General features: G+C 44.8%; 1 protein-coding gene across 1 annotated transcript in view; it reads left to right on the top strand.

The window, feature by feature from the left end:
• Nucleotides 1–18,334, top strand: part of trim62.1 (tripartite motif containing 62, tandem duplicate 1) — a 33,648-nt gene that overhangs the window by 3,076 nt on the left and 12,238 nt on the right. The window lies entirely within an intron of this gene.

The raw sequence follows: 18,334 nt of genomic DNA, 5'->3' as shown, positions 1-18,334 counted from the left end.
AGCCCATTGTTAGCTGATCACGCTGTCAGAACTCAGGAAATATCTTGCACTTATTTATCAAAAAGAAAGCTCATGTTACATTTATTTCTTAACCAAATGAATGTTGTCAAACTATATTTCTGTTAAATCTGTATTTATTGCTCTAGACTTCAGGTCATACCGTCTGCAGGCCTGGTTACAGACGTCAGATCGATGTGGGTCTAGTGTTGTGCTGATAGACAGATGTTGAAACACCACCAATCAGACTTTTTTGGACATTATCTTTCTATTGCAGAGCCAGAAAAATGGCCATGAAAAAAGCAACAGGTATGGAGGAGATTGTGCAGCTACACGGGTTGTAAGTTGACCTCCAATAAAACTAACTGTTTAACTGAAAGTTAACTGCTCACAGCAGCTGTTACAGCAGCTTTCATGTTGACTGAAAATTAAGTGGCAGGACAGATACTTTACTCACTTTTTATCTAAACTGCTGATGGCACCGGACTTATCTGACAACATTACCAGCATCTTCGCACACCATGTACATCTGACCCATCACACAGAACCTGACTTGCTCTCTAATATTTGCTGCTTTTGTGTATCTGTAAATTATCGTCTGCAGTGCATTTTTATCTTCCTCAGCTATCTTATTTTATTTTTCTCTTTTATTGCCATCATATTTCTTCTACTTGCTGTTCTGACACCTTGCACCAAAACAGATTCCATATACTCCTGTGCCTGGTGAATAAAGTCTGATTGTGATTCAGTAAATGCAAATTCAAAACCCCTTTCGAACAAAAAAAGACTGGGTAAGTTGTGGAATGCTCCAAAAAACACCTGTTTGAAACATTCCACAGGTAAACAGGCTCATTGGTAACAGGTGATAGTATCATGATTGGGTATGAAAGGGGCATCCTAGAAAGGCTCAGTCCTTCACAAGCAAGGATGGAGCGAGGTTCACCACTTTGTGAACACATGATTGTATAAAGGATATTAATACATGAGCTCAGGAACTCTTTGTAAAACCGGTAAACACAGCTCATTAGCAAATGATTGCATTCTGTTCTTATTTATATCCAAACTGTTTCTGCTGTCAGGGTTTTAAATATTACGTGTTTTGACGGAAATAATCCTGAACGTCTTAATTGGATTATGAGCAATTAACTCCGTTGATTGTGTAGAGAGAATAGATCACATGTAAACAAAGGGAGTTACTGGGGAGTGTGGAGCTACAGTCATGCCCTTCTGTGTTCTGCATTAAATGTAATTAACAGCCCTGTGAACACCAATGCTGTCCTGCTTAATTTCCAATCAGGCTCTGCGCTGGAAGCCTGAGAAAGGTCAAAACTGTGTAATCTTGGAGCAGAAGTAATTAGGCCCAGCACAAGATGTTTCTCCTTTCTTGGATACCCGCTTGTCCCTCTGCTTCGAGCTCTTTTCAAGGCGGCGATCTGGCATTTTGCATTCTGGCAGGAGCTTTGGAGGCTTCCCAGATCTACAATACTGAAAGAGAGTATGAGCGCACAGAGGCCCCACCGGAAAACAACCGCGTCTCACGATGAGCTTGGCATACTCGCCTTTTCAGATCTACAAGTGGGGCGGTTTGTTACTTGACGTCCCGTTCCTTTCAAGACAAAACACAAACATCAGAACGAGGCAGCAGATGGTGTCACATTCGTTTGAGATCACAAAGTACATTTTATTAGAAACGTCTCTTCTGTCACTGTGAATTTCATTCTGCGAATTAATTTGTTGTAGTATAGAGCCCGTGTAAGTAACACTGATATCAGTCAGCTCACAAGTCTCTTGTCTTTGCAGCGAGCAGACAGGAGCTGTGTGTCAGATACACACGGATGCGTTGAGCTGTGCCTGCAGTCACAAACTTCACTTTTAGCATGAGGCTCAACAATGCTTCACTAAAGTGCCAAAACAACATGGTGAGGATGTGTTAAAGTGCAGCAGCAATCAGCTCCAGTGTTTTGACTGCCTGGCCCAGAGGGGCACATGTCGTGCCAGCTTGGTGGCCTCCTTTAAAGTGAATCTTAGAGTTTTTGTAGGGTGGGAAAGTTTGTAGATGAGGGGAAAAGGATTTGGTAGGTCGAGAGCCAAAGCTTGGCCTTTTTGTGTTGAAGTGGCACTTTGGCACATGGGGTTTGGGATTGGCTTGGAACTTTTTCCTGCTTACTGCGTCTCTATATGTCGCTCTGTCCTCGGCCTCTGTTAGCGCAATGCAGCCCGTCATTTGTGTGGTTCTGCGGAACTGTGACTCCTCTGTGAGAGGAGTTCACAAAGAGGTGGAGCACGGCTTGTGTAGTCTGCTTAGAATTACCAAATATACTCTGAGGAGTCATGATTTTGTTCTCAGGGAAAAAAACAATGAGTAATGACAGTTCACTACTGCTGTCCGCCTCCCCAGCAGTGTTTGCTGCGAGGTTGCGTCACCCTCTGACCTCATCGCTCGCTAGAGGAGCGGGATGACGCAGACATGTCCTCTATCACCTCATTGTTGTTAATCCAGCTGTCTTCAATCGGCAGAACGCTGATGATGAGCGCATTTCACAATCACAGTTTCAAAGATGGCAAAATATAATTTCAACATCCCCACTGGATACTCTGAACCAGCCGCTACAGTGAGCCAACATGATGAAATAAAGAAACATGAAACAGTCCGTCGTGACCCAGAACTGCTGTGCGAGTTCCTTCTCAGGACTGAGACCTGCATTTCAATGAGACTTGCTGAATGCAAGCATTTAGGTGGCACACGTTATGAGGAGCACTTGAACTGTAAAAGCTGACCATACCAATGCGTTCATGGCTTTCATTCGGTGTTACAACACATTTCAGTGTTGGCAGCCTTTGACTTGATGTTCTGAAACGGACCGGATCCCCGAAGGATTCAGATAAACAGCGTTTGTGTTATGTCATGGCACAACCCGCCTTAACTCTGTTGACAGTGTGTTTGGTTGGCCAGTGACGAGGGCAGTCCTTTCGCTGGTCTGCGGCAGGCTGTAATCTCCTTAGCCTGGCATGTCACTCGGCTGACCTCAGGCCCTGAGTCTTGCTGCTGCGTTGAGAGCTTTACCTCCCGCTGATCTGCATCCTTTCCCCACCGTAAATGCTCCTGCAGCCAGATCTGTAATGCACAAACACATCCAGAGCCTGCGCGTTGCAGACACCGTGACACACGCACACACACACATCTGACAAACACATAATTGCTTGCACGTATTTCTCAACATAGAGGATATTAAGGTGGGATCGGGGAGGATTTGTCTTCAGCCCCGCCATTTGCTTCAGGGAGTGCAGATTTCGCAGGGTATTAATGCATTCTGATTAGGAGGGGTTTTATTCCACCAATCACATTAGTCGACATTAAACACAATTTAAATGTAATGCACAAGAGCAGAAAGGACTCTTAATGCAAAATTATCTCAAACTTCTTGAGCTAAAACAGAGCCACAATCAGCAATGGAAATCTCCAGATTCTCGTCATCTTAATCCTTTTTTTAATTTTTTGGGGGTTTTGCTTTGAACTCATTAAATGAGGTTATAACCAGACTGCCAGACATTCTTATCGACTGAGCCACATCCTTCACCCTGTGAAGTCTGTGCTTTATGATCTGGGAAATAATGCCTTTTATTTTAGGCAACATGGTTAATGGTGATGAGATTACACTTCCCTCCCTCAGTCATGCTACACTTGGAGCGCTGGCGCCATCTTAAATAGAGGTTGGCTGGATCGCTGTAACCCTGACCGGAGCTGGACCAAGTTGTGCACTTATTATCACACCACTGTGGCCTAAAGTTGGCAGTCAACTCCTGCAGAGGACAAAGTGGAGGCAGCAGCAGCCACTGTGCCTTAATTGTGATGATGAAGACTGTCAGTTGGCTGCAGGGCGAGACAGACTCTTCCTCCTGTCTCCTTGCCCTGGGGACACGTTTCCGCTCCACTTGACAGCAGTATAAGACCAGATAAGAAGGGAAATAAGACTGCAGCTCCTGGTTATCAGTGCATATTTGGGGACTTTACTTTTGTTGCACAGACTATATATGCTGTAAATGGTATAGCAGCAGGCAGCTGTGCCGCGATGCTGCTCTGACTAAAGCCCACGCAGCTGAGGAATTAAATCATTACTGTGGTGTTGAGTCACCCACACAGACCTGTCACTCAGAGTGTCCAGATGCACCTGTTTGCTGCCCTTGAATAATCCTTTCTTGTAACTACTTATTTCTCCCTTATCGGGCCACGAACACGAGGGTTAATCTTGAAAACATATTTGCACGTTCCTCGTCCGCCTCACTTCAACGCCGGGGAGTGTTTGAAAATGCAGAACGAGCACGCCGGCCTTCTGAAGCGTTCCTCTGGTGGTTTGAAAGCAGGGTTGTCTTTCACTCTTCGACTGTCAGAGCCCAGCCAAGAGCGCTCTTGCTCGCTCTCTCTCTCTCTCTCTCTCTCTCTCTCTCTCTCTCTCTCTCTCTCTCTCTCTCTCTCTCTCTCTCTCTCTCTCTCTGAGCATGCCATCACCACGCATGGCCGTGCTGCTGCAGTAATGAGTCAGGCAATTTCAAGGGCACCCACGGCTGCCATCTCCCCTGTGGCTCGCCTCAGTCTGCTCTCCTTTCCTCGAGCAGCTCCATCTCTCTCCGTCTCTCTTTTTATTTTCAACCCCTCCTGCGCCGTCTTCTCTCTCAGCCCTTGTTTCTAAGGTGTGCGGCTTTATTAAATGCCACACATCTTGTTTGGTAACAGATCCTTTTGAGGAAGCTAGTTCCCAATACCCCAAACTGCTGGTTTCACACCACCTCCCAGACAAGTGAGTTTGTCCAGCTTGGCGGTCAGTCAGCTTGGTGTGGCACAGAGGCAGCGCTCATGCGGAAATGGAGCCATGGGGAAAGACAGAACAGTCATGTTCCATTAGAGGAGTGCTGGCATAATATCCTCATCCAGAGAGAAGCAGTAGCTCGTACTGCACTTACCACTGATACCACTGATGATGCTCGAGGCGGGACAGAGCCGGGCTGCGTGTTTACTTCAGCCCATGCTGCTGCTCGATTAGCACATGAACAGCTGCACTGATTGGAGAAAGTGGAGTTGGTGCTGCGTCCATCAGACAGAACGTTTTCACTTGTTTCGATGATTACTTTGGCTTGCGCTTAAGTTAAGCGAGTCAGATGACAGTGCATCTGCTCTGCATTACAAATGTTTACGTGGGCCTCCTGCAAAGAGGAGTCTGTTTGCGATTTGCCGTATGTTTTCTAGCATGTAAAAATGCTCATTTTTAAAGAGAGCAGGAAGCATGTAGGTCAAAGACGTTTTTCAGCGACAGACAGACATGAGTCCTGTTTCCAGAAAGTATCTAAGATGTTTGTAAAATCCATTTTACGAACCTTCTGAGGGTTGATTCATGATGTTTAAATAACCAAGTAAGAAAACAGAAGTTACTCAAACACACACACACAAAATTAATTGAACATTTGATTTGTGCCATCATCATCCTCTATCTTCTCGTCTAACATATTAATCATGTTTAAATTCCACTTTCCATATTTTATGTTTTCACTTTCTATATTTTCTCCTCTCTTTATTCATGGTGTGGTCATTGTGTTATATACAGTTGGTGTAATACAGATCTAGGAACAGCTGAAAGGGGAAAAATAGAGTCATACGCATCACAGAAAGGCTGCATTAGTAAAGATCAGTGCAAGTAAACCCTGATACTCTTAGCAGCCCGTTTACGAGGCACACGTAGCTTAAACTCATGTATTTTAAAACAACAGTCGTGCAATAAATTCTACTTTCATGAAGGTTCTCATGTTCAGTTTCTGTTTACACAGTTTTATTGTCCTGTTGGTTCAACTTTATGAGCGTTTTGGAGGACGTAGTTGGCATTGTTGTTGTTGAGCTTCGTTGAAATACACTGAAAGGTGTTTCTAATACCCAGTAAATAGACCCACGTAAATGGCAAATATTAGAAACATCTCTCACTCAGCCTCCAAACTACAGACTCTGAAATGACCGTAAAGTTGAGTCAACGCTTCCCACCGACGGTTATGACGTTCTAACTCTCATGAAGGCAGGAGTGATTGCAGGGCTGTTGTGTTAGACTGGATTGATTTTAGTACTGAATAATCTGGCAACTGAATGCATATTTGCTTAGCAACATCATAAATTATGCGACCTCAAAAATAGCCACTTCTGGAGAGGTGTGTTCTGCAGAAGTGTAATTCGTTTTCTGCAGCAGTACACAAACTCCCACACATGACTCTTTCCCGGTGATTCATTATAAATGAATGCATGGTACCTGTTGTGTTACACCAGTAGCTGGAATCGTAGCTGTCTGCCAGTTAAACCTTGCGACTGGTGTGGCGGGCCAGAGGGGGAGAGAGGGGAGATTTACTACTCATCTTAGTGAATGAAAGAGGAAGTGCTGTCCCTAAAGTTTTGCAGCTTAAAGTGGGGCTTAATGCTGAGCCCAGGCCTCTCTAATGTGAGACAGATCAGCAGGGAGAGCAGCCTGCACACCAGTGACACCGCCATGAAGGTTTCATTAAAATGAGAAAGTCCAGGCACAGAAGGATGCTGTATAAATGGTCACTTTCTCTCCTTTAGAGGTAGAAAAGCCTTTAAAAAGTGGTGAATATGAAATGAGAGTTGGAGGAAGATGGGTTTTGGGCAGACACAATTGCAGAGCTTGGTAAATGTTAAAAATCCATGAGGGGCGAGTGATCGCTGAGCAGCCATTACTCAGGCTTCTCTGCCTTTTACTTTTGTCAGTTGGATATTTGGGTGGATGTGAACTGCTGTGCCGCCGCAGCCTTGAGACTCTGAGCCCTGCGTTGCTTGATTAGCTGGGGAATTAAGACAGATTATAGGCCATTGTTCTCGGGGGTCTGGGCAGGGCCGGACCGGGCTGTAATCTCTTGTAATGCCCTGTCTCCGTGATTTGCTGCAGATGATTTAATTAGACGTGCCTCTGGTAGGAGTCCTCATATACAGCGCAGCGTCCAATCAGCCAGATCTGACCCTCTCCTCCCTGAGCTAACCAGTCACTGGGATGGAGGCAGAGAGGGGGAGCCTGAAGATGTTTACCTCTTAAATGCCTCTTTTGTCTGAAGTGAGAGTCAAACTGCATTTCTGTTTACCCACAAGCTTGTGGTTCTCGCCCACAGTTCAGGTGTAGAGGGACGGGAGATGATTGATAGGCAGCCACGTGCTGGGAAAGCTCTCATGTGCTCAGTCTGCTTTTAGCGGTGGGATTAGGGAAATGGCGCCCAATTAAACAGCAGTTCTTTGTAAAAAAAATTGTGTAATTATCATTCAAGCGGAAACAAAAATCCTGTTAAATAATCAGTTTCAAGGAGTGTTTGCACAATGGAAATCACCCGGTGAAAGTGAATACAAGTTTTGGATGACTGCTCTGATTTGGCCTGTATAGTAATTGATATCCTCATTAGCCATTTTAAAACACCATAACTCAGAAGCTCCTCGTTAATATGATGCATATCCAGTTCAAGATTCTCTGCCCAGGTATTCTCAGAGCTTGTTTATTTCCCATAATGCATTTAGCGTGCATCTGGGGTCAGGCTAATCAGTGGGGAGTGGCCAGCTGTATTGTCTGTCCTCAGCCCTGGTTCCTCTTCTCCTCACTGCACATTAACAGAGGTTTCCTGCTCCAGCATCTGTTTACAGTTCGGGCGTTTAGCGGAAGCTCTTTTCCAGTGTGACTTACAGTAACTGCAGCCGTGAAACGAGTGAGCATTTGTCAAGCGGTAAAAGTGTAAGCTGTCACATAGTTTAGAGGGCTGTGAGAAGCATCGCAGCTTTAATCAGGAAAGTCAAGTAAGAGCATCCATCTGATGGGCACTCTCATCCAGAGAGAAGTCCTCTTTGGAAATACAAAGTCATTACATTTTTTTTTTTTTTACAAGCTCTGCCGTCAAAGGCTCTGTTGAAACGACCGGCAGAGCTGTTTGGGAATGTTTGCTCGATGGACTCGTCTCTCAGAAATTAGGTTCTTTTAAGATTTATGTTCATTTTGGCAGTTCGTCCACACTCTTTCGACATGTTTGTCACCTGAAAACGAAGTTTTTTGAAAACAGTTCGAACAGCGATTGAATCTGATTGGAGGCTCTGTGAAGACGACTGTTTGTCTTAACACCTCAACAGCGTTTTAAAATGAGCCGGTTTGTGCGGACGTACCCTGCTTTCAGCCGTGCTGTGTGGATATGCATTTTCTCGTACCGAGAGCTGAAGTCTACACCGCTCTCTGATTAGCTTCTGTGTCTCTGGCTTGATGGAGAAGTTTTGCTTTGTGATTTTCTGTTCACATTTCAAGCTCGGTCGGTGTCCACTGCTGCAGCTTTTTCAAGAGCCCAGTGAAAGCAATCCAGCACGGAAAATTGAATTGTCTGGCTGAAGCAAGTGAAACAGACACTAGCTTTGAAAAGGTGAATGGCTTTGGCTCTCTATACTGTGGCAGTTGCTTAAGTGGACTGCTTAATAATTTACTCTGTATTGTTCGTTTTGTCTGTTTTGTTTGCCCAGCACACAATGGTTTACTTGCATATGGCCTTGACTCCCCTGTAACTGGGAGTAAAGCAAAGATAGCACGTTCTTGAGGATTGATCTCAATCATATTGAGTGTATAAAGCTTTGACAGGCTGATGAAGACCTGTGTGGCTCGAAAACTGATCAGTGTTGTGCAGACATACATTCACTATAAACAGATTTCTTTTCCTGCTTTGTGCTTGAGCCTTCTTTTTCTTTTTAATATGATGATCCGGGCTACAGTATGTAGATTATTGGAAATCATAGGGATTTAATAAAATGTGGACCTGACCGAAGGCTGTACTTAAAATTCATGGAAATGTTCTGCCGGTGTCTGCAGAAACAGTCCGTTATTTTCTACGCTGTGACTTGACAAAAGAGGCATACATCCCAAATATTTACTTGATGTCAGGCGACTCAGTGAAAGAGAGGCAGGCGCACACTTTATTTGGTCAGATAGAGCTGCTGGCGAGCTAATGCCATCACGCCTGCGCCGTGCACACACAGCAGCTACATCAGAATAGCTTCCAGCTGCACCCATGCCGCCAAGACGAAGCGGGGGCAAACAGATCGGTGTGTTGTCCCTGCCGTGTTCATGTCGTGCCGGCTGGTGTGTTTTTTCACAAGGTGATTTATGCGTCTGACACATACGACATGGTTTTGTATTAACAACATGCTGACTATTAGAGGTTTCGCTAATCCTAAGAGGCTTTTTCTAAAAGTCGACACGAGCTTGTGTTTGGTTGTGAAAATCAGCTGGAAGTCAAACATATCCAAGGGTCATTTTCAGGGTGTTTACCCAGTGTGACCGCAGAGTGAAGTCACCGCGCAGCAGGCCCAGATAATGCAGTTCGTCAGAGCCGTGTTGTTATGCCTGCATTACTTCGGTTTGTGTATGTTTGGTTTCTGCACAGAATGGCGGAGCTTCCATATAAAGCCATTAAAACCAGTCTGTCTATTGACGCTTTTCTTTGGAAACTAGAAAAGGTGAAAAATAAGGGAGATAGTGGCTGAGAGATATTTATGAAAGCACTCCCCTGAGATGTCGATCACCAGACAGGAGACGGCATGGAGCTTTAACCATGTAGTGACTGATTTACCCTTAATACAGCCCAGCAGGAGAGTAGACCCAGCTATGTGTTAAAGGTAGATGTGTGGCTGATGACGTGGCTTCTAACTTCCTGTTTATCAGTAAGAGTATTAATCAAACAGAGGTACGACAGCTAGCCAAAGTTACAAAAGGCTAGAGTTGCCAATTAACCTAACCTGCACGTCGTTGGACTGTGGGAGGAAGTCGGAGCGCCCAGGAAGAACCCACGCAGACGGAGTACAGCCTCAAGCACCGAACTTTCCAGCTGTAATCTCAGCTCTCTGAAAAACTTCTGCACTGTTGGCTCCTCTCTGTCCTGCTGTCATTACGGACATGCCTGAACCCACTGCTGCCCCTTCACTCTGTCTATTTAAGCCATGATGTAACCAGGAAGTTCACATTTCTATGCAGAAAAGTCTGAAAAGGTCTGAAGAGGCTGATTTTGGTTGCTGCACAACCAGGTGGCATTCCCAAACACAGCTGCTTAAACCAGTTTTACTAATGATCCCTTCCTTTTTAACTAATTATAGACGCTGGTGATTCACGGAGAAGCTTGTGGTTTGTTTTGGATTTTATGTAACGTCACTAGCCTCAAGGAAGTACATTTTTTGGTACGGTAATTGTTTTTTTTCCTTTCATCAGTCGCCTGTTGAGATGATGTATCGCCCACTCTGAGATTAGCATCTTGCTCTTGACAGGGTTGATTGATAGAATTCAGAGGAGGCTTGAAACTGGCTGCTTTAGTGATATTATCCTGAAATTTCATATTAGCCCCGAAAGCATTTAAACTGGCTATCTGTCAAATAGATTTCCCACGTCAGCTGTGAAAATTGTGTGTATATCTTGGACTCCTTATTTGAATAGCTCTGCAGAAACAAGTTGTGCTCAGCAGGCAGGAGAAAACAGCCTCAGGACTGGTGGTGAAGCACCGAGCAGCTTCTGTGAAGGTGGTGACTCTTTACGAGCTGCAGGCTCGCTCTTATCGCTCAGCACTCCTCAGATTTCCACTCTTGTGCCAAAGACAAAGCCTTTGTTGCTCTTAAATAGCTCGTCCTGCACTGTGTAGATCATCAGACTTAACAGTGAGGGCTTTCAGAGCTCTTTCTCTTTCTTAAAACCCTCAGACGTGCTGCCCTGCTAACGCTCCCTCTGCTCGGTGTGCAGACTGCAGAGCTTCAGCAATTCAAACATCATGAATCTTTCTCAGTTTAAGGACAGGGATATTAAAACTGACATTCAGTCTTGTTGTTGTTTTGTTTTTTTTTTTCCTTAGCTATTCATGTTCGGGGTGATGCATTTGCATACTCTGTGCCCTTCCTCACTCCAGGAAGTGGAGCAGCAGCCTCTGAGCATTCATCATTTACATGACGTGCCCTATATTCAGAGGACTGGAGGGGGCCGCCAGCATCAGTGCTTCTACTCCATCCCCACTGCTTTTACCAAATGTTTCCTTTAAAGTAGGAGTTGTAGACGCGGGGGTCAGTTGTGGTCTGATGCTCAAACGCAGGATCAGTCACAGCAGACCTGTTTCATCTGTCAAAGTCTTTTTTTCTGCCAAATATTGGACAGTTGTGCTGAAATTGTAGCAGAGGCAGATAGATCTTTTCAGTGCTTAGTAACAAGGAGTTTACCTTTTGTCTTTACATGTTTAAGGTGTCAGCTAAATTAGCTTTAATGGCTAAATTGTTCACAAGCATTAATGTGGATAAAAATACTTGTCGATCAGTAGAAAATTGACAAAACGTTTGACAAAACTGACAGATTTTGGTCAATTTCACCTTTGGGTCTCAGAAATTGTTACTGTGTATCTTTTGTATGTTTTGAGCAATCACTTAATTTAAGGCTGAAACTAACTTGTTTTTTATTATTCATTAAATAATTTGTTGCTTAATCAATTAATTGTTCAGACCATACAATGTGAGAAAATAGTCAAAAGTGCCCATCGCAAGTTTACCCAAAAAGCCTACGACGACGTCTTCAAATTGCTTGTTTTGTCCGACCAACAGTCCAAAACAAAACATATTTACAGTAGGCCTGGTTGATATGACCAAAGAGTCATATCAGTCCATTCTTGAGCTTCAGTTTTGAAGCAAATCCTGCTTTGTGTTGGCCCCTAAAGCAGTCTGAAGGCAAATTAGTGCCCACATTTAGCCAAGGCATTTTCATGCTGCTGCTGCTGCTGCTGCTGTTGTTGTTGTTGTGGGGACATTTCCATCAAGTTAATCCAGTGGGTCTCCACTTCCGTGGGTGGTGGGATTAGATGCATTGGGCCTTGCGGCCAACGACGCAGACATTGGCATGCATTGCTCATAATGTTACCTTCCACATCTTTGTGTTGGTGCAGTCGGAGTCACAGCGAAGAAAATAGTCACTGGATGTAACTCCAGTTCTATGAGTAGATGCAAAATGCAAAATCCATGTCGTGGCAGAATGTGAAACCTGTGACGGTGCCAAAAAACAGTGTACTGTCCACCCTTAATATACAGTCATAAAATTTATATTTACTCCGTTTGAGAAGGTGGAACCGTTGGCATTAGGCACTTCACCTCAGTCAATAATTAAAAGAAGTTGCAGCCGTAATAAAAATGATCGTAAACTGTCACTAAACAAGACCTGAGGAGTGGACTTTGCAGGAGGGCTGGCATGTGAGAAGCACAGTTCAGCAGCACCTCAGCCTGTCCTGAGCAGTGGACGCGCACATACCCACATACTGCACAGGCTGCTCTTGTCTCAGGCTGCCCCCGTCTCTCTAGGACAGATGTTGGAGGTGAATAGTGTGTCTCTGTCCTGCAGCTTTCTGAGTCAGTCCTGCGCAGTCAGCTCAGCTGGCCTCTGCTGCTCTGCTGGCTGAGCTCAGGCTGCGGGGACGCACTCGTCCCCCAGGAGAGGCTGCGGGCTCTGCTGATGCCAGAGGAAACAAGGCTCCGGGATGTAAGGCGCAGCTTGAGCTCAATTTGATGTCTTGGAACAAACACACCAGAGTTTGCAGCCTGAAACAGCACTTTTATTGTTCTGCTTTCTGTTTCTTCTCACAAGTTTTTGTTTTGGTAGCTGCTCGCGGGCCGGGGGGGGGGCTGCCGTCACACCAGACAGACAGGTAAAACACTTCTGTGATTGGCCTGAAATTGTTTGGCCCAGAGTTTATCATAACTTTGCACACAGCTCAAATAAATCAGCCCGTTGGCTTATCCATGCAAGCCAAGAATTTTATACCATATAAAGCAGCATGTTGAAAGGCCGTGTGCTCACACACTGTGTTGTATTCCCAGAGATCATCGGTCTGCGTTCTGTTGATGCACTGAATGGCTGCTGAGAACAGTGTGTCAGAGAGGAGAGAAAAAATGAAAAGATTTAGAAAATCTTGCACCTCAGAACACGAAGCTCATATCACGACGAGTATTTCTGTGCTTGTGACATCAGTGGCTGCTGTTTGCTTGTGGAGCTGTGCTCTTAGCTCCTTCTCTGCTGCCTCTGTCAGTGTCTGCAGGCTGCACTTGGTTTGGCATTGAGTGCTGAGAAAGGGTCCTCACACTGCGAGGACAGGACCACGCACAGGCGAGTCGCTCGTCATCATGTTTCATCGGGACAACCTGCTGATGAGAGGTCTGCTCGGTGCACTGCTGGTTTTATTTATGTGTTTTCAGTCACTCCTGGCTTCTGTGTCCCAATTAGAAAATGCAGCACTTTGTAGAATTCCACTTACTTTAGTGCACAAGCAGATTATTTGTCTTGGCTCTCTCCTCTGTTTACTGTTTTGTTTCTTTGCATTTCTACCTGCTTGCGCCATGTTTACTCTCAGCGAGATCCAGTAATGAGGTGAGTGTTCGCGTTTCATCTTTCCTGTTGCAGATTTAATAATTTATTGTTTTCTTCCTGCCATCAGGATTCGCATAATTTTCACATGCGGCTGAACAGTAGGGAATATTAGAAGATTAAGCACTTTATACACTCAATTAATTCAGTCCAGACTGAGAAAAAACAAGATACATGGCTGCCATTTAGTTCATGCTCACACTGACTCATTACAGACAAACAAAGAGCTGTGAGCACCTAACGTCTGACTCACCGATTGGACAGTTTTGATGATGTCATCCTGCATCAACACATGGACCTACGTGGGGAAGGCCAATTCCACAGACTGACGGCATGTGATGCAGCACTTCACTTAACCTTCACAAAGAGCTCACTTAGACATATGATTATGGGTGTGACAGTTATTGATGAACGGGGAGAGGCAGGAATTTTGTACCATTATATAATGGAGGGGTAGGTACTGTGTGGTAGGACACCAACTTAAAACACTTTGGTTTCCTTCTTTTCTCTTAATGACACATCAGGGGAAACTCCACGCTCATGTGGTGACCAGGGTTACCATGGTTAACAAATGCTCTCGCATAAATCAAGGCTATGCATCGCTTATCGCCAAAAGATCGCCGGGCTCGTCTCTTAGAGTTAAAAATTAGCAGATGGATTAAATAGTTGTTTAGCACAAAGTCCAGGGATTGGTCTGTTCTGCACCGGAGACCCCTTTCAACTGGCCCGAGACCCTGCTTTTAGGCAGATCTTGGCCTGTGTTTTTTTAAAGACCACACCAGAGTTAGACTGATTTTTGTCAGCCCAAACAACCTAAACCAAACTGGTGAATGCATCAGAGTTTGATTGTACTGAACCAAACAGCTCAGGTGTCAAAGCACCCATAAAGGTCTTGGGGTGCAGGATTGAGTTGCATCTGGCAGTGACTGAAAACCCCTTGCCTCACCCCTCCCTTCCAACCATGTAGGAGAACCTACAGTGGCTGTGAAGAATGCAATGGCCGTTTCTAGAGCCAGTGTTTGTCCATTCTGGACTACTGTAGAAACGTGGCGGTGCAGCATGGCAGACTCTGTGGAAGAGCACCTGCTGCCTCTGTGGATATAAAGGGCTCATTCCAAGGTAACGAAGCAATGAGTCTTATTTTCAGGTGATGTTACACGAATGAAAACACAATAATTTTCTGCCAGTGGATCCCTCTAAATCCTCCACACTGGACGTTCAATGTGCTCTGTCAATGTATACTTTGTATACAATGTAACAAGGGAAGCAAACAGTGTTGTTTCCCTTGTAATATCCATGCTGATCCTTGAACTCACAGCATGTCGTTGGCCCTGTGGATGACATATTTCAGACCCAATTCATGTTGAATTAGAACCAGTCTATAAAGCTTCGTGCCTGTCTGTTACAGCTGCGGTGTGTTGACTGCTTTGACATTGGCTGGCATCCTGTTTACCCACCCTGTCTGCTACCTGACAGAATTACACCCTCAGCTCGACGAAGGTTATGCCAAACTGTCCTTGTGAAAACCACTCGCAGCACATTGAGTTATTGTGGGCTCTGCTGGGGTTTGCGTCCTCTGATCCGTCTGATGACGAGCAGATGAAAGCGTTCCCACTCTAATTATAAGCCCAAGTAGCGTTTTGGTTCTGCATTCTGCATCTCTTCCAGTAAGGAGATGAGTTGCGAGTTGTCCCTGTTTTTGCTCTTCCTGTCATCAGTGCATGTGACTGAAATCACTGGAAGCTGGTTCAGTCTGTGTGAAAGGAAGTTCTCCACCCTGTAGGCTTTTTATTATTCATGCTGTGACACTGCGTGTTGTTTTGTTCGCCTCTTCATCGGGGCTGGCAGTTTGAAGCCGGTGCCGCTCTTTAAACCCTGAACGAGCCGCTGAATGTAATCAAGCTCGCAGCTGTAAGGAAAGTTTGAGGAATTTTTCAGCCCCATGCGCATTTTTCAAGAGTTTATTATTTTATTCATTTATTTCCTTGTAAATATCCACCAGAGCTGCTGACCCGACGGGAGAGGAAGACGGGAATGACAGCAGGATGAAATGAGTTTTAGATTTATAATCCCCCAGCCGTGACCCCCATTTCCTGCATCTCGACGTCCTGGGGAAATGTCATGTCAGACTTGTGTAGGCCGGATGCGATGGACAGGAGAGAGACGCCTTCACACACTTACACTCTGCACACACAAGTCCACTCAGCATCTCTGCTGATTCCAGTGTTCATTCATTTGGGTTTTTTTTGGTTTGGTCGCATGATAACGGTTTGCTTGCCGTCATACATACTCTTGCTCTAGACGCCGATGAATTACCTCCTTATTCCTTACCCGCTGTAGTAATGGACACTACAGCTGTGGCTTTTTCTCAGTTTCTGCTGCAAATGTCATCACAGAAAATCTCCATCTGTAGGAAACTCAAAGGGCACTTTTTGCCTTCAGGAAGAATAAAGAGGATTATGTAATTCCATGTTATGGGGGTTTCATGGTGTGTGAAGATGCATGCTCAAGTTCAACTTAAGTACTGTACACACTCTCCAGTGTGTCTAATTTTAGCGTCAAGTTCTGTTCAATAACAGGAACAGAGCAGATACAACCCCGATTTCAAAAAAGGTTTGGATGGTGTGCAAACAGACTGCAATCAGTGTTTACATCGATCAATACTTGATCCTTTATACAATCATGTGTTCACAAAGTGGTGAACCTCGCTCCATTCTGGCTTATGAACAGCTGAGCCTTTCCAGGATGCCCCTTTCATACCCAATCATGACACTATCACCTGTTACCGATGTGCCTGTTCACCTGTGGAATGTTCCAAACAGGTGTTTTTGTGTTTTTGGAGCATTCCACAACTTTCTCAATTTAAATCTAAAACTTTCTTTATTAAAAGTCACCTTCTGCCGAGGCATTTTCAGAGGTGCGTGGGTTCATGTTGATAAATCCGTCTATTGGCAACAGTTAGGCTGCCCTTCTCTGACCAGTCAGTCAGACGATGTGCAGCAGCAGAGCGGAGGAACATGTTTTCTCTGCCAGTCTGTCAGTGTTGGTCTATTTCAGTGTGTGTGGGAACGGCCTTTGACCTGCTGCAGACAAGCGTGTAGCGATGAGGCGGAGAGCCTGCTGAGCCTGCCGCACTCCTGTCATTAGCATGGAGAGTCACGCTCCCCCACTGCACCAACCATTGTTTTCCGCTGTTTTTGTCCTTGAGATGAAACATGCTTCATCCTCAATGGCCCACATTGGCTGTTTTTTTAATTTGTCAGCTAATTATCGAGGTCAAGGATTTTCTAATACAGCACAAATTGATGCCCGGCTTACTGGATCCCTCTGCTCGTTCCCTCTAGACTAGATGGTTAAATTGTAATGTATTTTTCCCGTCAGTGAAGATCTATTCTGGCATTTATTTCAGCCCGGGAGCTGACTGATGGTTGTTTTCTCTGCCCGCTAAGCTGACAGTTCCATTTGGTGCTTTTCTTTTTTTTTTTTTTTTGTTTTTGCTGCAGTCGGTGTTCAGGGGAGGTGACACTTTGTGGATCACAGAGACGGTGGCGCACAGGTTGAGCAAAGAGACCAGCAGCAGGGGTGGCTTAATAGAGGGCTTTGAAATAAATCAGGCTTGTGTCGGGTTGTTTCCTTTGATGAAAAAATTCCAGAGCAGATGAAATGATGCCATTTTTTACAGCCACACATAAATTGTCATTTTATGTACGAGGCTTTTGTCCAATGCACAGTTTCTGTTTCATTCGTAGCTGTTTGTACTTTAGGCCCATTCCTTTGTTTACATTTGAATGCAGCAGCATCATTGTTCTGCTTTTCTCAATGAGCAATAATCCATCCAGTCTAGATGGTCACCAGAGTGCTATTATACCCGCAGAAAGACATAGAGGTTTTAATATTGTCATTAACTCATTAAATGCCGCCGAGGTGCAGGCTCGGATCAGATGTGCACTACCTGTCAAATGTTTGGAATCACCTGTTGTATTGATGTTTTCCTTCTGTGCTTCAATAATGGCTATTTTAACATAATTCAGATAATATTATTTGCATTTGAAAGAGTTTTGGCCACAAAAGAAGAAGACATAAATGATCAAAACATTCATTTAGTTAAGCGTTGCATGACAGGAGAGAATACTGTCCAGTCCGGAAAAGCGTCCGTGACCCGTCCGTTTGCAAACCCTCCATACAAAATATCATGTGTTTGAAACTGAAGTCATGAGTTAATGACATCCATATCAACTTGAGCTGTATTTAGTGAGCATGCTAAAATGCTAAACTAAGATGGTAAACATTATTACAACCGTAAAAAATCAGCGTGTTAGCACTGTCATTGTGAGTGTGTTAGCACGTGTTGTTAGCTTTTAGCTCAAAGCCCCGCTGTGTGCTAAATTTCATCTCTCTACCGTCTCATTCCTCGTTATTTACTCAGTATGAAAGCATCAGCCGAGGGCAGAGCGGCACCTTGAGCCTTGTATCCACAGTTCTTTGCATATTTGTACAAACGAGTCTTTACTTAAAGGCTGGCGTCTGCTAAACCACTTCCGTCCTAAAACCTAAATCTGAGTGCGCCGCTATTGTTGGCACATGGGACCTGCATAAAAACTCGGTGCCATTCGTGACAGCAGCGTCCCAGCCAGCTCCTCCAGAGCCTCTTCCCTGCCTTGGGGAGACTTAGAGGTGGCTGAGCGGTGCAGGTTGTGCATGTGTGTGCCTGACTGGAGATGAGACCCAGTTTTCTCTGACACAGCCCAACATCTCCAGAGACTTCATTTTATCTCTTTCATATCTCGCTCTCCATCTGCCTTGCTTGTTTTGTAGCTGAGGCTTAAAGCTTTTCTGCCTCGTAGCCGAGCAAAGAGAGCTGTTACACAAATAATACAATTAAAGTAGATATAATGCAATTTAGA

The sequence above is a fragment of the Chaetodon auriga genome, chromosome 2 (assembly GCF_051107435.1).
Source record: "Chaetodon auriga isolate fChaAug3 chromosome 2, fChaAug3.hap1, whole genome shotgun sequence".
Classification (NCBI taxonomy): domain Eukaryota; kingdom Metazoa; phylum Chordata; class Actinopteri; order Chaetodontiformes; family Chaetodontidae; genus Chaetodon; species Chaetodon auriga.
Note: the sequence above shows the minus strand (reverse complement) of the source record. Positions and strands in the feature narration are given on the sequence as shown.